Here is a 26,573-nt window from a genome sequence, read left to right on the forward strand (position 1 = left end):
TTTGTGCTAAGGAAAACCAAATAAGTTGTGTCGCCGTTAAGATCAAATAAAGGCAGTGATGCTAAAAAGCGGTTGGAAAACAGTTACAATTATAAATGTCAGTTTAATAGCGGCGATTTATGTTTTTTATAAAATAGTCGTTTGACTTACATTTTATAATCAGAAGGTCGCAAAGACGAGAGTCCGCAGATAGGAACAGACAATGCGAAGGAGAGAATTATGACCTCATAACTAATGGAAATAATAAAAGAGTAAGGTAAAAGAAAAATACATCATGTTTAGAATACAAATCATGTAATTACGGGGTTAGAGGTCTAATTGTACCTTTTTATCCTTTTTATTAATTGCTGGGATATTTTTGCCCTGTTTTTTTTTTTTTTTTACTCCATGCTGTTGAACAGCTATAACGTTTTCTTATCACAATGAATAGGGCTTTATTTTTGTACTATTTTTAATACAAATGAACAATACATTTTAGTGTTGTTATAGTTATGAGATGCCAATTGTCTCTCTCCTCACTGCCAGCACCGGATTCTCCAAAGTGGCGCCTTGCTACATCTTAAAGGGACAGGCCTCTATCAGTTGGTCAGTGCTCAGGCTGTGGCTTATCACTTCTGATTTTATATGAACCAGCTCTGAACTGCCACATCTTTCCTGAGAAACAAGATTCCTTGGTTTCTGTCCATTTGTGAAGGTGTTTGCTATTTTGGATAGGACCCAGACTGTTTCCTGACTCTGCCTTGGGATCGCTACCTGCCATGACCTATCAGTCTATCGTGTTGCATGAACTCTGCCACCCTGACCTAATATTTGTACCACCACCCTCCTGTTTATTGATTTTTGGTACCTCGCAATCGGAATCTACCCTGGGGTCACAACCTGGGGATATCCTGGACAAAGCCCCTGTGAGGGGCTTTTTTAAGGTGAAGATTGCAAAATGCTTCAGACTTCACCCCGCGGTTTAGACCTAGCTAAACTTAAGGGTATGTTCACACGAGGTCATTACGTCCGTAATTGACGGACGTATTTCAGCCGCAAATCCCAGACCGAACACAGTGCAGGGAGCCAGGCTCCTAGCATCATAGTTATGTACGATGCTAGGAGTCCCTGCCTCTCCGTGGAAGTACGGTCATGTACTGAAAACATGATTACAGTACGGGACAGTTGTCCGGCAGCGAGGCAGGGACTCCTAGCGTCGTACATAACTATGATGCTAGGAGCCCGGCTCCCTGCACTGTGTTCGGTCTGGTACTTGCGGCCGAAATACGTCCGTCAATTACGGACGTAATGACCTCATGTGAACATACCCTAATAGTGTCTTTCCCTAGGCCTGAAAATGACCAGAATATTAGTGATAATATTCTGATCAGTTTCTCCCGCAGCTCTGATCCCCAGTGATCAGCTGTGATATATGGCAACAAATTATCAACTACCACATGGAAAATGAGGTACTGCATGGTGCCCATCAATAGGCTATCCAAGTAACGCATGGAGGGTCATGCGAATGGATAGTTTTCCTTCAAAGAAGAAAATAGTTACTGAGAGGTTCACATTCAGGGCCTCTGATTTGAAGATAGACCGGTAGCGAAAATGGCCCAGTTCGTCTATCAGAGGGGGGAGGTATGTGGCTGAGTAACATAAGGCCAGACGTCGTCAGCATATACTGACTGTTGTCATCTCTTGGCCCACTGGTAATCCTCTTCACATTTCGGTTATCTATGATGAAGGAAAGGAGGTGCTGCATTACTAATACATATAAGGGGGCAAGGGGCAGCCCTGTCTAGTGTTATTTGTGATGGAAGATGGGGCTAATAAAGGGCCATTAATCTTTTGGCTGGCCGAGGATTAGGGTATACGGCGATAATACTACTCCTGAAGTTGTCTCCGAGCCTGTGCTTTTTTAAGAGCATAGTACAAGGATGACCAGCTTACATGGTCCAAAGCCTTTACAGCAAGGAAAGAATCATTAAAGTGTAGCTAAACGTTGGACAAACTTCTGACCGTTCATAGTGACATGTCAGAAGTTTTGATTGGTGGGGGTCCAAGCACTGAGACCCCCACCAATCGCTAGAACAAAGCAGCTGAAGCACTCGTGTGAGCGCTCAGCCGCTTCTTGTCTGGTCGGCTTTTTCCAGAAATAAATGTATAGTTGTACGGACTCAATAGAAAGTCTGAGCCCGTACTCCGATACATCGGCTTTCCGGAAAAAGCCGAACAGACACGAAGCGTTTGTCAAATGTAAAGCTACACTTGAACTGAATATTGTCAGATCTTCTATAATGTTCAGAGTTTTTAGGGTGTTGAAGCTGACCTCTCTCCTCGGCACAAAGCTAACTTGAACCAAATGGACACATTTATGAAGAGGTTGGCCAATTTTTATTGGCCAATATTTTTGCATATATTTTAACCCCTTCCCGTCGTAAACAACTTTCAGATTTTAACTTTAGTTTTTTCCTCCCCACCTTCCAAAAGCCATAACTTCTTTATTTTTCCGTTGATATAGTCCTATGAGGGCTTTGCGGGACGAGTTGGTTTTTCACGGCACCATTTATTGTGCCATATAATGTACTAGGAGATGGGAAAAAAATTATTTGTGGGGTAGAAAATGAAAAAAACAGCGATTCTGACATTGTTTTTTGCGCTTCGTTTTTACGGAATTCACTGTGCAATTAAAACAACATAGTTTTTTTTTCTATGTTTTACTACTTTTACAAGTAGAGCCATAACTTTTTTAATTTTCCGTCGATTTAAGTGGTATTAGGGCTTGTTTTTTGCGGGACAAGCTCTAGTTTTTAATTATACCATTTTGGGGTACATGCGACGTTTTGATCACTCTTTATTCCAATTTTTTGGGGCGGATGAGGTGACCAAAAAATAGTGATTCTGGCGTTTACAATATATATATATATATATATTTTTTTATGGCGTTCACCGTGCATAATGATATATTGTAATAGTTCAGACTTTTACGGATGCGGTGATACCAATTATGTTTTTATTTATTTTTTTACTATGCTCTAGGGGGAAAATGTTTTTTTTTTACACAAAAAAAAACCCTTTATTTTACAAATCTTTACTTTTTTTTTTTTATTAGTCCCCCAAGGGGACTTCAGCCAGCGATTGTTGGATCGCTTGCACGATATACTGCAATACTAATGTATATCGTCTTTCTGACTGGCTTCTATTAAGCCCTGGCCAGGTCTGAGTAGGAGCACAAAGATGGCGGACCTGGGGGCCATCATTGGGCCCCCAGGCAGCCATAACAACCATCGCCACCTCGCGATTTCATTGCGGGAGCGCGATGAGCTACTAGAGGGGGTCACCCCCCTCTTTCTAACGATTTAAATGCCGCGGTCACTATTGACCGCGGAATTTAACGAGATAAACGAGCGGGATCGTGCTCGAGCACGATCCCGCTCGTTACTGTGAAGTGTCGGCTGTAACATACAGCCAACACCCGCATCGTATGGAGCAGGTTCACTCCGTGAGCCCGTCCCATACTTCCCCTACACTGCGATGACCTATCCATACGTCAAATGTCGGGAAGGGGTTAATTTGGCACTGCACGACTTTCAATCTGTAAACCTGGGTGGCTGTGTATGGCGGCGTCTCTACCCCTAACTCACTGCCTTGAATTGCAATGGCAGCACTCAGGCCTAGATGGCTTCATTAGTGCTCCTTGCCACTTGTTTCTACCTACAGCTCACCAGCATACTGGCTGTGTTTGGGCCTGCTTGCTCACACATACACAGAGCATGCCCCTCGGACTGTCTCTGTAGACATAATGCACCCCTCCCACTTCCTCCTTTTTATATCTCTCTGCTAGCGCCATCTAGTGGCCAAAGTCAAATATTACACCAGATACACATGCAAAACAGACAATGGAACAGTTTCTATAAAAAGTATACATTCAGTCCTTTCATGTAAGGCTGCAATAAAAACAAAGGGCTAAAAGGCGTGCCAATCGGGTAAAATCTGGTGGGCAAGTGTGGAGAAAAATGGTGTGTATAGTTTGAACTCCCCTTTTGTGAGTTGTGCATGTACAGGCACAACTCTGATGATAGCATGGATTGTCTGCTGCTTATCTGGCGATCTTCCGGTGGTTCATTGCAGAGCGATGTGGAGAAAATAATCGCTCCTAACGTAGCACTGCTGTCAGTGGTAGAAAATAAGCCAAGCGGTCTATATAAAACAGTATCTTTTTTTTCCACAATGATTTCAAAATCTACAACTATTTCTTCTTCAGGTCCATACAAATGCAGGTTTTCAAAATGGGGATGATTAAGTAATGGAGAATGACCCTATACTACGGCATGGGTTTAAAGGTGAATGACCCGGTACTAATAGAGCATGGGTTCAAAGGTGCAAAGGGTATATTGTTAATACACCCACAGAACTTCATTCTTCTACAAACGGCCGTGTTACTGCTGTTAAAAAAAAATGACCATCACACGAGCATTTTTTACTGTCGTGTGAATATAGCCTTACAAGCGACTCATCCCTTTATAAACCTATTACAACGATTTCAATGATTTCACACTAATGTTTTTACATTTCAGGAAAACATAACAAATTAATCAAACTCAATAAAACGTCAAAAAAACTAGCAGCAGGGGCAAACCTGCAATAATCTGTAAATTGCTATATATGTATTTTCTAATCAGTGTCCAACTTCAAGAGGAGCTGATCCAGCAGCAGCAATCATTGTCTTCACACCTTTCAACCTGCATAGAAGTAGGGAATTCTAGGGGAAAAAAACAGCCTCCAGGCTTCTAGATGTTCTTGATGTTGGATTTCATCTAGCTTCTTTTTGAGCCCTGTAGGAGATAGGCCATGGATTGTATTTAATGTCACATTCTAGTTCTTACAGTAATTAATTGGGCACAAACACTGTTTTTATTGCAAAGACATTTTGAGGAACATGAAATCCAGTGTTAGAATGTGCGGTTTCCAGGATTTTTTTTTTTTTTACTTTTTACATTGATGGCAATTTTTGCAATGGGACCCCTATCATCCAGCTTACCGGAGAGAAACCCTCAATATATTTAAGTAATTAGTATATCCAGCTTTAAAAATGTATTTATTTATTTGAGGAATATGAGATGGGAACCATTATGCATTTGTTGTCTGGTGCCTCATTCTTGTGCACTGTCGGATGGTTAAGGCCCCATGCACACGACAGTAGTTTTTATCCGCAATTCCGGATCCATAATTACGGGTAAACTAGTGACATTCATTTCTATCGGCCACGGACACCTTACCGTATATTTACGAGTGTGTCCGGTACATAGAAATAAGCTGCAAAAACCAGTACGTGTCCTATTTCTCGAATTTACGGACCGTGCGCCTATACTTTTTAGGCTACATTCACATGAGTGTGACAGATTTACGCGAGTAAAAAACACACGTAAATGTGGACCGTGTGCGTTGCGTTAATGCATCTGTGCTTTGTGAATGGTATGTGGTTTTCACGCACTCGCAAAGCACTTTTTTTTTGTAATGAAGTTGATGCGCAAATCACACACTGCACACGATTGTGCAGCAGTGTGCTGTGCGTGGTTTTCACACACCCATTGACTTCAATAGGCACGTAGGTGCTTGAAAACGCACCAATATAGGACATGCAATGGATTCACGCATGTGTGAACGGCCCCATGGAAATCAATGGGTCCGTGTGCTGTGCGTGATTTCCATGCTCCGCACACGGACAACTTTTACGCTCATCTGAATGAGCCCTTACTGTGAACACGTAATGCAAATGCGGATGACACTGTGGGGCCGTCTGTGCAGTATTTACTGACTGTAAATACTGCACGGACGTGGGCATGGGGCCTAACTCCACAGTGCACATAATTCCCTGTCATTTATTAGAACAAGATACAGGATTTGACACTTTTCAGGAGTTTCATATGTTTATAACAAGCTGCAGTCCCCAATTTATTAGGGTTTGGTTATATCTGCTCTATGCATGTATTTAATCTGAAGCTGAAATAGACACTGTTGTTTCCTGGCCTTATGATCAAACGTCTTGTGTTTGGCGTTTTATCCTTTTTGTTTTTTTTACAGCTGTTTACAAGCTCCACCTGATAAAGGCTACGTTCAGACATAGCGGAAATGCTGCAGATTTTACGTCCGGATTTGTGGATGGAAAATCTGCAACGTATTACATTAGCAGCAATATGGATGAGATTTTAAAAATCTCATCCATGCTGCAGAAAATTTCTGTGCAGCAATGTACCTGCGGTGCAGATTTTTTAATTTGCAGCATGTCCATTTATGCTGCGGATTGGTTGCACATTTTGTTGCGGAATTTCTTAGTTGAGCTCAATGCAGAATTGAAATTCCACAACAAATAGCAAGTGTTGTGATTTTTTGGTTGAAAATTCGAAGCAAAAATCACAAGTAAGAAGTGCCACTTTAAAATGAAAAAGTCCATACTCCCTTCCCTCTGGTCTTCCATAGTGACTCTTCACTCCTCCCTGGGCTGGTGTCTGTCCTGGTATGACGTTTCATGTAATGTGACCGCTGCAGCCAATCATAAACTGTAACTGTCACATGGGAGAAAGCTCAGACGGAAGCCACGAACAGAGTCCCAACGCAGATGTGAACGATACCTGATGCTAAACAGTGTAAAAAAAAAATCGTTCAAAACAATGCTGAAATTGCTGTTTGTTTTTTTTCATTCCCCCCCCAAAAAAATTATAAAAAAGTTAATCAATACATTATATGTACCCCAAAATAATGTCAGTGAAAAATACAACTCGTCCCGCAAAAAAAAAGTGACCGCTTTATATAGCTATGTCAACAGAAAAATTAAATGTATGTCTCTTGGAATAAAAAATAAATAAATGCTTAGTCCTAAAGGCCCAAAATAGACCGCATCCTTAATGGGTTAAGGGCTTTTTATTTTGTAAGAATTCTTCTGTGAAAATACACCTAGTAACTTGTGATAGCGTTAAGATCCATTATCTACACTCCAATTGACGGTGTGCTATGGGGCCCCTACTTTGTGAGGTAATTCACAGCGGTAAGGATGGTGTGAGATACAGTGTGACTTTGGTTTGTGAAATGTTCTGCAGTCATTGTGTGGCCTCTAGATACTGGATCTCCACTTCATATCAGAACTGTACCATTTGAGACGCCTTATTTTTCTGACTTATTCCTGTTCATGCTTGTATCCTTTAGGCCTCCTTCAAACACAGAATTTGTTGCAATTTAAACTGCATAACTTCTAAAAATGCCAGCATTATTAAAATGTAACGTGTTTCGTTTTTTTTACCCGGAGCATGTTGTGTTTGGAAAAGAACGCCACTAACCACAAATTGCCTCAAAAATGCCACACACCAAAACGTAGTTGTATGTAGTGCTTTTTAGCTTTTACTATAGACTTTAATGTAACATCCGGCCGTACGTACGTACAAACAAAGCAAAAAAAATATGCTTTTTATGCCACGAAAAATGCAGCAAAATGCTCTGTGTGGATCCAGCCTTAGGCCAGGATCTCACACACAGTTTTTATTCCGTTTTTGGCTTAGTTTTTTTGAGCCAAAGCCAAAAGTGGATCCAAAAGGAAGGAAAGGTAAAAAAAGGAGATGCATCACTGTTTTCTTTATATGTCCACTCCTGTGTTTGGCTAGAAAATCGGAGCTAAAAACTGCATTGTGTGTGATTCTGGCCTTAGAGTTGAGTTGTAAAACTCATCTGTTTCATCATAGAAAACCTGACTATTTTACGTCGGAGTTCAATCAGTATTGTGTCACTGCGTTCAGTTTTTGTTTTTTTACATCTGTACAGGTTCGCACCGTCCATGAGGCAAAATAAGCTTCTTGCCTCAGACGGCGGCCTGTTGCCCCTATGAGGGGGCGGCGGTGCCACCGAAACCAGCCGCCGCCACTCCCTCCTGCACTAATTGTACCTTTGTCTATATAGACGCAGATACAATTACGTGCATAAGCGCTGAATGGCCGGGCACGTTCCATGCCCAACCATTTAACGCCTTACAATGACGCTGATTGGCAAGCAAAAATGACTTGCCCAGCCAATCGACGCCTTTCAATGATGCTAGTGGTGCGATGACTCTTCCGTTGTTGAAAGGCGCTGATTGGCGGGACAAGTCATTCTGCTCTGCCATTCGGCGCATTTCCACAACTCAAGAGCAAGTCTGCATTGCCACCGGATGGCGCGGGAACAGGATCATTGAGTATGTAAGAGTTTTATTAGAAAAAAAAAATACAAGTGGCATTATCTATAGGGGGGTCTATATGTGGGGATGTGGAGCATTATCTACAGAGGGAACTATATGTAGGGCACTATCTACAGGGGGCTATATGAAGGGCACTGTCTACAGGGATAGGCAATATGTGATGGACTATCTACAGAGGTGGGCTATATGTGGAGCACTATTTATAGGGGAGCTATATGTAGGACAGCACGGTGGCTCGGTGGTTAGCACTATTGCCTTGCAGCGCTAGAGTCCATATGTGGGCACTATCTACAGGGGGTGGGGCACTATCTACAGAGGCTATATGGGGGCACTATCTACAGGGGGCACGGTGTGTGTGTGTGCGTGGGACACCGTGCATGGTACTATTATAATCAGGGACACCGTGTATGGCGCCATTATAATTAGAGGTGCAGCGTTTGGCGCTATTCTATTTAGGGCCGTTAAGAATTTTATCTTCGTTTATAGGTGCAGAAATGTTTGAATAGTGAGAAGCTGAAGACATCTGAGCGGCAAACTGCAGAAATGGGTTGCGGCCGGGAGAAGTCATCATAGAGGTCTGGACCAGATGGCGAAGAAAAGAGAAAAATAACTAGTATCTGAGATGTCACCGGTGAGTCACTTAATGTGAATGTTTATTCTGCCTCTAATCCGTAATGTTGGCGCTGTATGATCTGCAGTGAGATGATTGGTGGTTTGATTATAATATGATTTTTTTTTGTGTGAAACAGCAACTCCCAGCATAGCTTTACCATTGTTTGGGCCATGTTGGGAGCTGTAGTTTTACTCCGTACAGGGGCTGCACTAAATTGAGCTGTATTTGTTCTTGTGCTGTATATGTGTACTGAGCTTGGTTCTGGTGCTGTATATACACTACCGTTCAAAAGTTTAGGGTCACTTAGAAATTTCCTTATTTTTGCAAGAAAAGCACATTTTTTTTCAATGAAGATAACATTAAATTAATCAGAAATACACTCTATACATTGTTAATGTGCTAAATGACTATTCTAGCTGCAAACGTCTGGTTTTTAATGCAATATCTACATAGATGTATAGAGGCCCATTTCCAGCAACCATCACTCCAGTGTTCTAATGGTACATTGTGTTTGCTAACTGTGTTAAAAGGCTAATGGATGACTAGAAAACACTTCAAAACCCTTGTGCAATTATGTTAGCACCGCTGTAAACAGTTTTGCTGTTTAGAGAAGCTATAAAACTGATCTTCCTTTGAGCTAGTTGCGAATCTGGAGCATTACATTTGTGGGTTCGATTTAAACTCTCAAAATGGCTAGAAAAAGAGAGCTTTCATGCGAAACTCGACAGTCTATTCTTGTTCTTAGAAATGAAGGCTATTCCATGTGAGAAATTGCCAAGAAACTTTAGACTTCCTACAACGGTGTGTACTACTCCCTTCAGAGGACAGCACAAACAGGCTCTAACCAGAGTAGAAAGAGAAGTGGGAGGGCCCGCTGCACAACTGAGCAACAAGACAAGTACATTAGAGTCCCTAGTTTGAGAAATAGATGCCTCACAGGTCCTCAACTGGCAGCTTCATTAAATAGTACCCGCAAAACGCCAGCGTCAACGTCTACAGTGAAGACGCGACTCCGGGATGCTGGCCTTCAGGGCAGAGTGGCAAAGAAAAAGCCATATCTGAGACTGGCTAATAAAAGGAAAAGATTAATATGGGCAAAAGCACAAAGACATTGGAAAAAAGTGTTGTGTGCTTTTGCCCATTTTAATCTTTTCCTTTTATTAGCCAGTCTCAGATATGGCTTTTTCTTTGCTACTCAGCCCTGAAGGCCAGCATCCCGGAGTCGCCTCTTCACTGTTGTAATGACGGGGGTAGGGAAACAGACAAGTGAGCCCTAATCTACCCGCCACTCAGTCCCTGCCTACTTGCAACGACCCGCCCTAGGCGACGGGGTACAACTGGGCGACGGTCCCTACGCTCAATAAGTGCACGACAGACAAACAGACAAGGGTACACAGAAGCTAAGGGGAAAAGGGGCAGTTTCCCACGGCAACACCGTGAGCAACAAGAGTAGTAAACGAGCCGGGTCAAACCAGGAGTGTACGAGGTACCAAACGCAGAGCAGGAGAGTAGTGAACAAGCCGAGTCAAACCAGGAGTGTACGAGGTACCAAACGCAGAGCAGGAGAGTAGTCAGTAAGCCGGGGTCAATATGAAGCAAGGACAAATAGTTCAAGAAGCTGCAGCAGGGCCAGGAAACCAAAAGAGAAGAATCACAAGCAAGGAGGAACAGGAAGGGCAGGTATAAATAGACAGAGGGCGGGAGCTAGCTCCGTCTGGCCAGGCTGTGATAGGCTCTCCCACTCCTAAGCCTGCCACCCTGAGTGGTGGAAGATGGAGTCAGTCTCACAGAGATAGAAGCAGGTGCAGACTGATTACCTATGGGCACTGACACAGAAGCTGTGCCTGGCAGGTCCTTTACAACTGTAGACGTTGACACTGGCGTTTTGCGGGTACTATTTAATGAAGCTGCCAGTTGAGGACCTGTGAGGCATCTATTTCTCAAACTAGAGACTCTAATGTACTTGTCTTGTTGCTCAGTTGTGCAGCAGGCCCTCCCACTTCTCTTTCTACTCTGGTTAGAGCCTGTTTGTGCTGTCCTCTGAAGGGAGTAGTACACACCGTTGTAGGAAATCTTCAGTTTCTTGGCAATTTCTCGCATGGAATAGCCTTCATTTCTAAGAACAAGAATAGACTGTCGAGTTTCACATGAAAGCTCTCTTTTTCTAGCCATTTTGAGAGTTTATTCGAACCCACAAATGTAATGCTCCAGATTCTCAGCTAGCTCAAAGGAAGGTCAGTTTTATAGCTCCACTAAACAGCAAAACTGTTTACAGTGGTGCTAACATAATTGCACAAGGGTTTTCAAGTGTTTTCTAATCATCCATTAGCCTTCTAACACAGTTAGCAAACACAATGTACCATTAGAACACTGGAGTGATGGTTGCTGGAAATGGGCCTCTATACACCTATGTAGATATTGCATTAAAAACCAGACGTTTGCAGCTAGAATAGTCATTTAGCACATTAACAATGTATAGAGTGTATTTCTGATTAATTTAATGTTCTCTTCATTGAAAAAAACTGTGCTTTTCTTGCAAAAATAAGGAAATTTCTAAGTGACCCTAAACTTTTGAACGGTAGTGTATGTACTGAGCTTGGGTCTGGTGCTGTATTTATGTACTGAGCATGGCTCTGGGACTGTATTTATGTACTGAGCTTGGTTCTGGTGCTGTATATATGTATGTCAGAGCTTGGTTTTGGTGCAGTAATTATATAGGATACATTTATAATCACAAAATTGCAGGGCAGTTCCCTTGAAAACCGCTCTATATTTTCAGACTTTTTGGATTTTGTGTGTGCACATACCCTTACGGATGTAGCCATCTTTATCTTGACTGTGACAACTTGTTGCAGCATGGTATCACACTACAAAGGCCATTGAAAAGTCAAGTTAAATTGTAACAAAACGTTCGACAAACTTCTGACATGTCAGAAGTTTTGATTGGTGGGGGTCCGAGCACAGCGCTCAGCCGTTTCGTTTCTGTTCGGCTTTTTCCGGTAATCAATGTTCAATACTTCTGTAAAGGATCTGCCAGACACAGCTTCTGTGTCGACGCCCGTGGGTAATCAGTCTGCACCTGCTCCTAAGTCTGAGAAAGTGACACGATCTTCTACCAGTCAGGCTGGGAGGCTGAGGAGTGGGAGAGCCTATCACAGCCTGGACAGACGGAGCTAGCTCCCGCCCCCTGTCTATTTATACCTTCATTTCCTGCTCCTCCTTTTCCTGTGATTATTTTCTGTTTCCTGGCTCTGCTGCTCCTGCCATGATTATTGACCTTGCTTCATTTTTGACCCTGGCTTTACTGACTACGCTCCTGCTCTGCGATTTGTACCTCGTGCACTCCTGGTTTGACTCTGCTCGTTCACTACTCTTGTTGCTCACTGTGTTGCCGTTGGCAACTGCCCCATTTCCCTTAGCTTCTGTGTACCTTTGTCTGTTGTGCACTTATTGAGCGTAGGGACCGTCGCCCAGTTGTACGCCGTCGCCTAGGACGGCCCGTTGCAAGTAGGCAGAGACTGAGTGGCGGGTAGATTAGGGCTCACCTGTATGTCTCCCTACCCCGTCATTACAAATGGCTGAGACTTATGGGGGGGGGGTGGGGTTGCCTATAGTGACCTTTCAAACTACTTCTGATTCTTTGAAGATTTGGAAGCTACATGCCTGCGCACATCGCTGGGTGCACTTATCACATGAACACATACCATTGCAGGCTTTTCAGTCCTTTGTGCCACATGTAGCTTTGTTGACCTGGGAGACGCTGGGTATAACAGTCCTTTCTGACCTGTATGAAGGAGGGCAAATGCGGTCTTTTGAGCAGTTAGTGCTGGAGTATGGCTTGACTCGTAGCATGTTTTACCAGTATCTTCAGATACAACATATGTTTCAATCAAGATCTGTCCCTGTTGAACCTACTAATCTTTCCTCCTATCCTAATTTTTAGTTTAAATGGCAAGGACACACTAAGGGTCTTTCCTGTAGTTATGATCTTCTCTTGAATAGGAAGAACTCGGGTTAATCTGCTCACGTGCTGAGATCTGCACGAGAGTTGGGAGCTACGTTTTCTATTGAACAATGGTTGAAAGCCTCTAGTTGGATTATTCGACATTGTAAATGTGTTAATCATATAGAACTCTCCTGTAAAATTCATCTTGGATGGTATCTGACTGTCCAGATTTGCACGTATTTTTACTGGCAGTTCTAATAGCTGCTGGCGGGGCTGTGGTTCTCTTGGCTCCACTCCTACATATGTGGTGGTCCTGTTCCACGGTTGGAGTTCTGTGGAAGGAGGTTTTTCGCCTGCTCTTAGACCTTACATGTATATCTTTTCCGTATAGTCCGGTCTTGGCCATCCTTGATATTGGGTTGGAAGAGGTTCTTACTGACTTTCGAGTCCTAGTGCAGCATGTCTTCATTGCCACCAGAATGGCTATTGCCAAATCATGGAAGTCTCCCATTTCTCCTTCCTTGTCAGAAGTGATAGGTAGGGTGAATGAATGTTACCTGTCACCATGAAACCCCTCTGTTCATAAAAGGACTTTATGTTCTTGGGAGCTATGTGTAAAGTAAAAATATTATGTCTAATGACTTGATTTCTTTGTAATTCTAAATTTATTTTATTTTTATGTACATAGCACAGCAATGTTGTTTTAGGTTTGTGTATGTTTTTTGTGTATTTTCTGATGCTATCACATGTGTGTACTTCTCCTTTGGGTCAGTGTTCCTTGGACCGTGATTTGGTTTATACTGTTGGAAAAAGTTGTAAAATTTCAATAACAATCTATTGATTTTAAAAAAAATAAAAAAAATGATGGCTACATCTGTATGTCTCAAAAATTATATTTATTTGATTCTCAGGATAAATGGCAGAGGCTATATGTGCAACGTCACGTTTCGGTCGTAAGACCTTCGTCGGGCACTAGAAAAATATGTACATATAATTATAGCATATCATGAGTTTGGAGAGCTGTCACATAATTCACATCATAACATCACATAATATGTCATATATACACTAGATGTAGTATAGAATATATAGTTGGGTCAATCTTAACATAGTTATTTTTTACAAAAATAAGGCTATGAAATTGACAAGAAGATTAAAAACAATGGGAGGAAACAGTTGCATATATCCCAGGTACATTCACCACACTGGGGGGTGCGTCAGATGACTATAGGGAGATAGCTGATGTTCTAGGTAGTCGTATACATTCAGGTATGTATAATTTCGTGAGCATATTGGATAGGCAGGGTACCACTTGTCAATGATGATCTACGTAACTTGTTAAGGCATAAATATGAATACAGCGGGATGGTAGAGGAGAGCTTATTCTGGTGGAGTAGCAATAAGGGAAGCAAGGGATGCACATGTCTATATGGAACACATGATTGTGTAATCATGAGTACAGTCATTGAGCGCCTCCAGGTGGTGGTCCCTTAAAAGGACATTCTGGAGGTACATTTTATAAACCATAACCAGAGGCGTAGCTAGGTTCTCCTGCACCCGGGGCAAAGATTCAGATTGGCGCCCCCCCCCCAACTTATTTCCTGACATCTCCTTCCCCCTCGCCATGTTTTCTTTCCCTACCAATCAATGAGATGTAATTTTTTGTTCACAATTTTTTTTAATGTAACTTGGGTATAAAAGCATTTCTACATTTTACAAGCAATATAGTTCTATAATGTAATTAACATAAAAATAAATTAAAAGAAAATAAATTAAAGAGGCCACACACAGGCCCCCTTGTAAATAGTGCCACACAGCCCCCGTTGTACTTAGTGCCACACTCCTCCCCCCTTGTACTTAGCGCCACACTGTGAACAGAGCGTTAGCCTACCGATACCACTCTCCGCTCTGCCTGGTGTGACTTACCGGAGAAGCCGAGGAGGTCATGCGGCACAGGCAGCGGTGGAGTTCCTTCTGACTAGGCTTGGTGACAGCCAGGGCCGGCCTTAGTTTGGATGGCGCCCTGTGCGGGACTCTCTATTGCCGCCCCCTACACAAACCAAAAATGAACCACATATATGGACACGCTGGAACATATATACTGTACATACATAAAGATAGATATTTAGACATACAGGCAAATATACATACACACATTCTGGAATACATACATACAGGTATATATATATATATATATATATATATATATATATATATATATATATAGACGTACAGACACATATATACACACACACACACACACACACGCATATAAATACACAGACAGGAACATATACAAATACATAAAAGGCACAAATATACAAGCACAAAGACACATTCACAAACAGACCCATATATATGCACACAGGCACATATGTACACAGCACAGATAATGTAGTAGATGTTACCTGCAGTCCTATGTAACACAGATAACACAGCGGTAACTCTCTAAATACAGATAGTAGTGTTACCTGCAGTCCTATGTAACACCACAGATAACACACAGTGATAACTCTCTGAGTACAGATAATGTAGTAGCTGTTGCCTGCAGTCCTATGTAACACCACAGATAACACATTGTAGCAGAGCTGAGATTCTAATTTAGCACAATGTGTTATCTGTGGTGTTACATAGGACTGCAGGCAACAGCTACTACATTATCTGTAATCAGAGTTATCACTTTGTTATCTGTGGTGTTACATAGGACTGCAGGTAACACTACTACATTATCTGTACTCAGAGAGATATCACTGTGTTATCTGTGGTGTTACATTGGACTGCAGGTAACATCTACTACATTATCTGTACTGTGTAGCAGAGCTGAGATTGTAATTTAGCACACAGTACAGATAATGTAGTAGATGTTACCTGCAGTCCTATGTAACACTACAGATAGCACAGAGATATCTCTCTGAGTACAGATAATATAGTAGTGTTACCTGCAGTCCTATGTAACACCACAGATAACACAGTGATAACGCTCTGAGTACAGATAATGTAGTAGATGTAAGAGACAAACACATGCAGACACACACACACACACACACACACACACACACACTCACCATGTTTCCTTGCTGACAGGTCAGGGCGGGCTGTGTGTGGGCGGAGCTTCCTCTCTGCTTCTCGACAGAGCACAGGCAGATGCAGGAAGGCTGCAGCATGGGAGTGGACCTGTCCCCTGACCTGAGTCATCTGACCTCATGTCACTGACGTGAGGTCAGGTGACTGGACTGGTCCACTCCCTGGCCGTCACAGACCCCAGTCAGAACGCCGTAATGTCCTGGCTCTTCCTAAGCTGCTGCAGGTGTCCCACATACGCTCTTCGGCGCCCCCCCTTCCCTATCCTCCGGGTTGCGCCCCTGAATAAACTCTGATGATATCTTCCTTACCTGAGCCGTACTGGGGACTGGATCAATCTGAATCTATCATACGTTGTAGCGCTGCTATGAACCGTAATCGGCGGCTTACCGCTCTTCATGGGCGCTGATAATCCCTGGTCACTTCCTGGTTTTAAGTGCTGTGAGGGGGGGCGTGTCTAGTTGGGTGGAACGCATCGGTCAAGATGGCCGTGCGTTCCACCGCGTTAGCAAGGCGTGGAACTATCTCAAATGCAGGGAGATCGCTGCCTCCTTGTTGGGCACATTAAAGATATCAAAAGCCATGTTGTGGACTGGATAGTAGAAGGACTTTTAGGTGGGGGTCTTAACCATAAATGACTCTATTTTACGAAATGTTCAGCAGAGTAATGCTGAATTGTACTATGGCGCCATCTTGTGTATGTGCCTGGTAGTACAGTTTTAGACAGTGCAATTTTCAGTATTAGGTAGATAATGAACTGGTTGGCTCTAGTACGCCCTGTTGTAAAAGGATACCGTGTCAATAGAGATGGTACGTAGGTAGTTGGAGTAAGGATCCCTTGTAGTACATGCAGGCTCAGATGGAATCATCGAGTCTGGGATAAAAACAGATGCAGGTTGTGTTAATGTCAATTATAGAATAACTGTATAATACATTTATACCTGGACAATGGGATATATATAGAATCAGGAAGGGTGACAGATTGAGATGGATAAACAGAGTTACAGTTGAGGTATAACATCTTGGTTAACTAGCTAGTAGGTGGTGGAACGTCAAGTTTTCTAATATAGTTTATAGGAAGCTGCTGATCTCGTACTCCCTATTGAGACCCCTTGGTTCTAGTGTCTGGAGTTTATGTATCCAGTAGGCCTCTCTGCGTTTCAGTAGGTTGATCCTGTCGCCCCCTCTTCTATGTGCAGGAACATGTTCAATGACTTGGAACATGAGTTGGGAAATATTGTGTTTGTGATGGGCAAAGTGTGCAGGGATGGGAAGTAGTATTTTGCCTATCTAATATTGGACTTGTGTTGGCTGATTCTGTCTTTAATCCGTTGTGTGGTCTCACCTACGTAGGCTAACCCACAGGGACATTTGATCATCTAGACCACGTAATTGGTGTTGCAATCGAAATATTCTAATCGGAATACTCTGACCGGATGATGGATGGTGGATCTTATCCCCTATATGGGAACATTGGAGACAGCTTCTGCAGGGGAAGGTACCCCTCTTAGGTGTGCTCAGGAACGTCTGTCTGGATATTTTTCGTGATGATCCAACATCTGCCCTGACAATCTTGTCTCTTAGATATTTTTTTATTTTTTAAACAGGGTAAGAAGGGGGATTTAAATTCCATGATTTGTGGGTAGGCTTCTTGTAGTAGGGGCCAATGCTTCCTGCTGACGTGATGGATCTTATAGGTACATGGGTGATAGACATGCACGAAGGGGATGCGTTTTGGTTTGGCCTGGGTGTGGGGAACACTCTGTGTTTGGGCTGACTCTAAGACTCTACTGGGATAGCCTCTTTCTAAAAACTTCTTAGTCATGTTCTCAGTTCTCTCTCTCAGCAGTGATGGGTTATCTACAATACGGTTTACCTGTGTATACTGCGATCTAGGTAGAGAATTTCTGGTTGCCAGTGGATGGCAGCTGGAGTAGTGCAGGAGGCCATTCTTGTCTGTCTCTTTGGTGTAAAGATCGCTGCTGAGTTTGCCATGTGTATCTTTCATAATGGTTGTGTCGAGGAAGTTGATTTTAAATATGTCATGGCTCAGAGTAAATTGTAACTCTGGCCAGATGCTGTTCAGATATGTCGTGAAGTTGAGAAGGCTAGTGGTTGTGCCTTCCCAGAGGCAAAAGATGTAATCTATATACCTTTTCCACATTCGGGCGTGTTCTCTGAAGAGGTTGTTAGGGTAGATGTAATTTTCTTCCAGATGGGCCATGTAGCAATTGGCGTATGGGGGGGGGGGGGGCAACATTAGAGCCCATTGCCGTGCCTTGTAATCGTATGTAGAATTGGTCCTCAAAGAGGAAGAAGTTATCAGTCAGTGCAAGATTGAGTAGGTCGTCACAGAGGTTTATGACGACGTCCGGATTTGTATTCGTATTAGTTAGTATTTCGTGTACTGCTCTTCTGCCCTTAGTGTGTTCGATAGAAATGTATAGGCTACAGACATCTAATGTTACCAGAATGGTCTCCGTGGATACTTTGTCTAGTCTTCTGATATGTGCAAGAAATTCTGTGGTGTCTAGCAGATATGATTTTGTTTTCCTGACTAGAGGTGTAAGTATTTTTTCTAAGAATTTGGAGATAGGTGAAAAGATAGAATCAGTGGATGCAACTATTGGTCGGCCTGGGGGTTTATCAAGTCTTTTGTGGATTTTAGGGAGAACATAGAATACCGGTGTGATTGGATGTCTATTAGTTAGGAATGATGCTGTCTCCTGATCTATGGTACCTTTGGCTACGTATCTATCCAGAATGTCGGTGGCCCTAGTCATGATTCTACTTGTTGGGTCATGGTCAATGGGTTTATAGACTGATGTGTCACTCAGCTGTCTATACACTTCCTCCATATATGTGTTCCTATCCATGACGGCTATAGCCCCGCCTTTATCTGCGGGTTTGATAATTAGATCCCTATCATTGGTAAGGGAGAGTAGGGCTTGCCTCTCAACATTGTCCATGTTGGTCTGGCATTTGAAGAGGCCTAGATCAAAGTCGTGGCGGAAAATCTCCACGTCTCTCTGGACCAGTCCAATGAATGTTTCCAATGGGGGTGAATTTTTTGGGGGAGCGAACAAACTTTTGTTCCTCAGACCCAGTTCTTTCGAGGTGATCGTGGAGGTCACACTCGTCGTTATAGGACCCTCCGGTCCTCGGGTTTCCCCCTTGCTGGAAAAAAAGACCCGTAGACGCAAGGTTCTGTAGAAGCGGTTTAGATCCATGTCCAGCTGGAATCGATCATACCTATAAGTAGTGCAGAAGGAAAGGCCCATCTGTAGCAGGAGGAGTTCAGCTGGACTTAGTGATTTGGAAGAAATATTCACTACCAGTGACTGTGGGGTTCTAGTCATACCTGTGACCTTGTTGTCATCAGTCGACTTGCGTCTTCTGGTGCCGCCTCTCCTCGTCCTCTTCTTGGGCGTCTGCCCCTGCGTTGGTCTAAAAAATGGTGTCTGCCTTGGTTTGAGTAGCCAGGATAGTGGTAGCCCGATCCAGACTGTCATGAGCCCGATGACTGGTATGGTGTACTGCGTTGTGGTCGTGTAGATGTAAATCCCTCTTGCCATCTGTACACTCTATTCCTCAGATAGTCTTCTTGGTCTCTTTGAAATTTGCTTCTCTTGAGAGCTTCAACCTCGCTAAGATGGGTACTGAGATTCGTTCTCAGTTTGTTGTCAAACTCAGTGAACTCTGAAGTGGATAGGGTAGCTTTCAATTGCTGTTCAGAGGCTGTGATTTTCTCCTGAAGCTCTGCGATGTTCTTTTGTAAGTATGATACGGTGAGTGTCATAAGGTCAAAGGAGCATTTGTTGAGAATGTGTTCGAATTGCGTACAGTAATCCTGATCTTCTTTGAAGATAGTTGGCTTGATTGGTACGCGTAGTCCTCGGAGAATGCGTTGGACTTTGATATACTCGGCCAATGTGGCACTGTGTAGCTCCTGGTTGATGAGTTTCCTCTTATTCCTCTCGTGATCTCTATTCCGGATTTCTGTTGGTGGGATCTGGATCTGGTGAAACACAATCAAGGTGTGCCGACTACAATTCTTAACCTACATCCGGGTTGGGACCCTACCTCGAGCACCCAAAGATACCGGTGCTATCTGAACACAACCATACATCTGTATGTCTATTAGTAGCGATTGACAGGAGTCGTCACACATGTTTATTTGTGCCTGGAGACGACGTGATTGTTTTTCTTAACAGGTGCACTTACAAAAACTGATATTTAATCATGACTGTAATGACGGTGTAAGGAAACAGACAAGTGAGCCCTAATCTACCCGCCACTCAGTCTCTGCCTACTTGCAACAACCCGCCCTAGGCGACGGGGTACTACTGGGCGACTGTCCCTACGCTCAATAAGTGCCCGACAGACAAACAGACAAGGGTACACAGAAGCAAGGGAAAAGGGGCAGTTGCCCACGGCAACACCGCAAGCAACAAGAGTGGTGAACGAGCCGAGTCAAACCAGGAGTGTACGAGGTACCAAACGCAGAGCAGGAGAGTAGTCAGTAAGCCAGGGTCGATATGAAGCAGGGTCAAATGGTTAGAGAAGCTGCAGCAGGGCCAGGAAACAAAACAAGAATCACAAGCAAGGAGGAACAGGAAAGGCAGGTATAAATAGACAGAGGGCGGGAGCTAGCTCCGTCTGGCCAGGCTGTGATAGGCTCTCCCACTCCTAAGCCTGCCAATCCTGAGTGGTGGAAGATGGAGTCAGTCTCACAGACATAGAAGCAGGTGCCTGCTGATTACCTATGGGCGTGGATACAGACGCTGTGCCTGGCAGATCCTTAACAATGACAGATGGCAAGTATAAGGGGATTCAAATGGCACAGTTTTGATAATTACGCTATCAAACAAACAAAGCCAGAATCAATTGTTGCTGTGCTTTGTGTCGGGGTAATTTAGGACAACTGGATGGAACAAAATTTATCAACCGTAAAAAGCTGCGATGCTGAGGCCGTGATGGCAGATACAATGTGGGATGTTCTTAGAATACTCCTGTATTGTGAATCCACTGCATCACACACACAGGAGGACTCATTTATAGGTATCAAAAGAAATTCATTTGTTTTCCTACAGCGTCTCGTTCTATCCAAGCCGGCATGAATGAGAGGCGGACAAGAAGAGCTGCCAGTTAGTAAAGTCTGCACAATGCCTAGCTCCCTGGTATAGAGTTTCTTATGAAACAGATGCCACTTTTCTAGGAAGTATAAATACCACTGACATGACGTTGTGGACGGTGATTCAACACTACGCACAATAATTAGATACGTGGGACGATGCAAAACTATCAAAAATAAACCCTATAAAGCTGCGTGTCGTGGTATAGGCTTTTGAAAGTGGAAAGGGTGTACCTTCTGGACTGAAATTACACTGCATGATGTGCTGGTATTTTATGTCTGTATTTTCGGTCTGTCTTGTAACCGCAATTTTGTTTTATAAAACCAGAAATTAATCCAAGCAGAGGAAAATGGGAAAACATTCTCGAATTTTAGAAGGCACTAGGGTTGGCACTGCTTTTAGGGCAGTGTAGCTACCCATCTATAACAAACAGTCTTCCCATGTGCAAATGTTTGTTGGTATCGGGAGTATATGCGAGGAGGGTGGTAATATGATAAACTACCCCCCTTTATTTCTCAGTTCTCGCTAATAAAACTGTGGGGAGTTTACCGCATGTACATTTAAAAAGCTCCCATTGACTTCAATAAGAACTTTATAATTCTGTATGCAGGGATCTACCCCTAGTGGTGGCTTCAGGTAATCAGAAGTGTAACATTTAACCCCTTTACTACCTTGGACCACTAGGGATGTTCCTATTAAAGGGGTAATGTCCCCGCAGAGATTTATGGCATATCCACAGGATGCATCATAAATCTCTTAAAGGTGTGTTTCCTACAGGTGGGACCAAAATCTACCTCCCGAACGGAGGTCCCTTGTCCCCCGAACTGCCTGGTGAGCAGGTGTACAACAGGACGTGATATGAGCTACGCGGTTTACGTAACTACCATAAAAGTGAATGAGAGTTACGGAAACCGCATAGTTTACATCTTGTTGTGCACCTACACACCACCTGGATGCGGCAGGCTCTTCTGGGGGTCGGGACCCCCTTTCAGGAAATAGAGGCGAGTCCCAGTGTTTATGTATACTGTGTTGACAGAACCCTTTTAACCCCTTTGATATCCTAGACCACCAAAGATAATACCACTACACGCTGCTAACATTATTGTATATGGAGGGCACTCAGCTGGCACAGTTTATAGGGGGCACTCTGCTAGCGCTATTGTTTCTGAGGGATCTGCTGGCTACCATGGCGCAATTCATTAATGCAGGCTGTTAATGGGGACACTCTGGCTGTCTTTTATATGGGCATGTTATTTGTATACTTATATCTTGATTTATTTGTATGGTAGCACGTGCATAACCATACTCCTGCAATCACCTGACTAAATCCTGCATATGCCCCTGGTAAGTATGGATTTAAAAATATAATAGAAATGCATTTGATGCATGTCCGTTTAATGGAACCTTATGTCTTAAGTGTTCTTTTGGGTTCTTCCTTAATGCCGACTTTAGATTATTTTTTTTCTGTTGCTCTTTTCCTGACATTGCTCATAGGTTGGATGTCAGCCCTTCTGTTATAGGTGCACATGTTTTATGGAACAGTCTACAAACGGTCAGAAATATCCCAATTATAAAATAGCTGAAGACCGCGATAAGGATTGGGAGCCTTTGTGTCTCATTATGAAATAAGCCTTAGGAAGGTGCGCATCTGGTATGCATTGAGCGGCTTTCACAGATACTTAAAATAATTAATTGAGCATTTGAAAATACTAATCCTAAATGCTGTCCTCTCCTGATATCCACTATAGCCTATTGGGGGATAAGCTGGTGGACATGGATTTTGTTCCGTTTAGTAAAGTTCATACCGGTTTGCAGAACTTAAAGGGATTTTCCATTTTAGAAATTTATGGCATATCCACATGATACGCCAAAAAATGGGTTTAATAAATGGGGTCTCCCACCTACAAGAACCCCAAGATGCTCCAGGTAATCCAACACTGAACTAACCTAGGGCACCAAAATCCTAGCACCAGCTGAGTGCCTCAATCCAAAGCACAGTCATGGGAAAGGGGGATCCTATAGGTGAATTGGGCTGTCCGGTTGGTTCTGTCACTGGATATCAGAGGAAACCAAATCAATTACGATATATCTTGGCATTTAAATCCTATTTGGCTAATTTTCTGGGTGAATTGACATTCATCGTGCTTTGTGCAGTATTTTTTATTCTATGTAAACTCCGCCCACAACTACAGGTGCCAGTGTGCCTTCATTAAAGTGTCAGTGACCCCCAATAACAATGCCTGCAGACTTCTTCCATAAATGATACCATACCTCCCAATATTTGCATCTCCCTTCCTGCAAAAAAATTGGATGGTTGGGAGGTATGAACAATACTGCCAGCAGAGTGACCACCACAACAGTGCCTGCAGATTCTCACACCCCACTATTAAAGTGTTCCTTCCTGAACAGTAGCCAGAATAGTGTTCGCCTTCACTAAACTATAAAATTAAATAATCTATTGACTGCCATCAGGCACCACAAAGAGAAGCTCACTGCATACAGATTTTCCACAGCTCTCACTGAAGTCAATATGAGAGTTGTAAGCCTGGATTAGGCATCGTTTACATCTGCGTCAGGGTCCCATTCTGGCATTCGGTCTGAGCTTTCTGTCAGAATGGAACCCTGACTGAAACAAACGGAAACCATAGGTTTCTGTTTGCATCACCATTAATTTCAATGGTGACGGACCCGATGCAAATGGTTTCTGTTTGTCTCTGTTGTGCAAAGGTTCTGTCATTTTGACAGAATGAATCCCGTAGTCGACTGCGCTATTCATTTTGTCAAAACGATGGAACCCTTGCACAACAGAGACAAATGGAAACCATTTGCACCTATGGTTTCCGTTTCTTTCAGTCAGGGCTCCGTCCATGGGTTCCCCTGACAGAAAGCTTAGACGGAACCCATGAACGGAGCCCTGACGCAGATGTGAATGAAGCCTTAACACTTTTTTTTTTTTAAATTTATTTATATTTTTTGCAGAAAATTTCCATGTCTTTCAATAGGAAATCATCAACCAAAACAAAGAAATTGCTTCTAAAAACGCAACAAAAACGCAGTGTGAGCCCAGCCTAAATATGCTGCAAGCTCCCCCTAGTGGAAGCTCATAGTGCCAGCACTCGCAGACCATCCAAGTTTTTTTCCTTTTAATTCTATCCATTGCAACACTAAGGCCTCATGCACACAATCATAATTTTTATCCGCAATTACAGACCCATTCATTTCTATCGGCCACGGACGCCTTCCTGTATATATACGTGTGTGTGTCCGAGCCGTAGACATGAACCGCAAAAATAAGACATGTCCTATTTTTTGCATTTACGGACCGTAAATACTGCACGGTTGTGTGCATGAGGCCTTACCTGTGTAACGTATATAGCACTTTTCATCCTGCGCTCACGGGTTCATGAATTGACGTCTATAATTGACCAAATTACTGTGACATAAATGCAGGCAAAGCCGTAGTAATAATAATAATCTTTATTTATATAGCGCCAACATATTACGCAGCACTTTACATATTAGAGGGAACATAAACAGACAATATCAGACATTACATAGTGACAAAGCTAATTTACAATTCAGACAGGAGGATTGAGGACCCTGCTCGCAAGAATTTACAATCTATGAGGAAATAAGGGAGACACAAAGTGTAAAAGTGTTTGTTCAGCACAATGGTCCAGCCATCTTTTATACACATGGGGTGGTAACATAAAGCTGCATGAGCCGGTCACCAGCCAGTATCCGTGTATGACGGACAAGAAATACAGTACGGTGCAAGGAGTGTGAGGGAATCTCATTCTGATGACTAATGGGGCCAAGGAAAGGAGTCGGATAAGGGAATGTTATAGGCCTGTCTAAAAAGATGTAGAGAAGAAGCATGAAAGGAATGTAATTCTGCGAAGAATTGCTGATGTTTCTACCATTCATGGTCTAGGTGACAAACCGTATGGGCACTGTAATGGGTGCGCTCCGTGGTTGAAACATTAAAAAAAATAAAATAAAATCTACCCTGGATAATGGATAGAGTATTAATACGTCAACTGAGTGGTCAACTGAAGGACTTACTTTTAACAAAAAAAAATTGCATTTCGGGTGAAATTCTGTATCTTAAATCTGCCTGCTACATAACAAAGCATATGCTAACTAAAGTGTTCCTGTATCTAGGTGTACGCCGCCAGCATTCTGGTTTTCTCTTTCATCACAAAACATGTTTGATATTGCAGGGAATCTTATTTCTAGATGATGTATGAACAGTTTCTCTTGCCCTGATTACACAAGATAAATCAAAAGTCAGGAACCACTCCAATATCTGTCAGCCGCTGAAAATTCGACTGACTGATTGAACCCCCTCTGTCATCCTGAATACAGCTTGAAGGTTTCAATGGAAAAAAGAGGTCATGCGATATGCTCCCAGATTTACCAAGGTTTGTAATAATGCTTTGGAGATTCACATCTTCCTAAAATATCCAAGACTGTTCTAATCTCATTGAAAAGAGCTCCAGGCTTTAATTTTTTTTATAAAAGACCATTTCCAAGGCGGTAGAGCTGCAGGGGGTTGTGTGCTTGGGGGTCCTTTTAATAAAGAACACTATGGAAATAATGTAGACTTTTATGTTTAGTATAGGGCCTGAGGGGGCGATGCAAAGAGAGAATCCTGTGTCATGCACTGCCCCCTCATGCTCTTCACTAGGATAATCCAAGCAGAACCGATGACGTGTGCTATGCCCTCGCACTTCAGGAAAACCTATTTCTTGTATACTGAGACTTTCTTTGCATTCCTGAAGTAAATTGGAAACCATGCATTCATCGTGTAAACGTCACATGGCGTCTATCCATGGCTGTGAAAACTTATTTCATGTTCTAGCTCACAATGCATCTGAAATACTGTGAATAAATCGCTCTAAAAGGGGTATTCCCAGGATATGCTGACAGCTCCCTCTTCCATTGTATCCAAGGACCTACAGCAGGCGTCCCAGGACAGCGCCCAAAATCTGTGACTGTACCGCTGTATCCGGGACAATTGAAAGGTCTTTACCCCCAACACTTATGACTGATATCTCCATTTGGTATTTCTTTCTGCTCATCAGTTGTCACTAATGGGTTTTTCTGGGGCACTGATTTGCAACCTGTGGCTCTTCAGCTACTGCAAAACTACAACTCTCTTATTGGATGCAGGGATTTGTAGTTTCCCAGTAGTTGGAGATCCACAGGATTTAGAGCACTGCTCTATGGTTTACGTCTTGAAAGGGAAAGTCCATCACGTATGTGGACTACAATCGGCGTATCTACCGGAAAAGCTCCCAGTGCATACACCGAATGTATCCGTAGGGCCTGATTCACTCGGCAGATGCACCAGCAGTTTTTCTTAGGCTATTCTGTTCATAACATTAAAATAGGAAAACTGTCTGTACTCGGTGGTTTTCCAAAAATGAAACAAAATGTATTTCATTTGTATCCCATCCCAGACACATACCCCACATAATAAGAAAAAAAATTATATTGTAGCTTACGCGTTTTGAGCACACCATTATATTGTACCGTACGCGTTTCTAACAGTGTGGATGGTTTTTCAGATTTTAAAGAGGCTCTGTAACC

The 26,573-nt window shown here is 42.9% G+C and overlaps 1 protein-coding gene across 4 annotated transcripts in view; it reads left to right on the plus strand.

The window, feature by feature from the left end:
* Nucleotides 1-26,573, plus strand: part of MARVELD1 (MARVEL domain containing 1) — a 121,455-nt gene that overhangs the window by 55,191 nt on the left and 39,691 nt on the right. For 3 of the 4 annotated variants that reach the window (XR_012851195.1, XR_012851193.1, XR_012851194.1), the window contains exon 3: nucleotides 25,202-25,402. The gene's annotated coding sequence lies outside the window, so the exon portion shown is untranslated. Of the gene's footprint in view, nucleotides 1-163; nucleotides 233-25,201; nucleotides 25,403-26,573 lie in introns of those variants that run through there. The other variant, XR_012851197.1, reaches the window with a different exon arrangement.

The sequence above is a fragment of the Rhinoderma darwinii genome, chromosome 11 (genome assembly GCF_050947455.1).
Source record: "Rhinoderma darwinii isolate aRhiDar2 chromosome 11, aRhiDar2.hap1, whole genome shotgun sequence".
NCBI classification, from domain to species: Eukaryota; Metazoa; Chordata; class Amphibia; order Anura; family Rhinodermatidae; genus Rhinoderma; species Rhinoderma darwinii.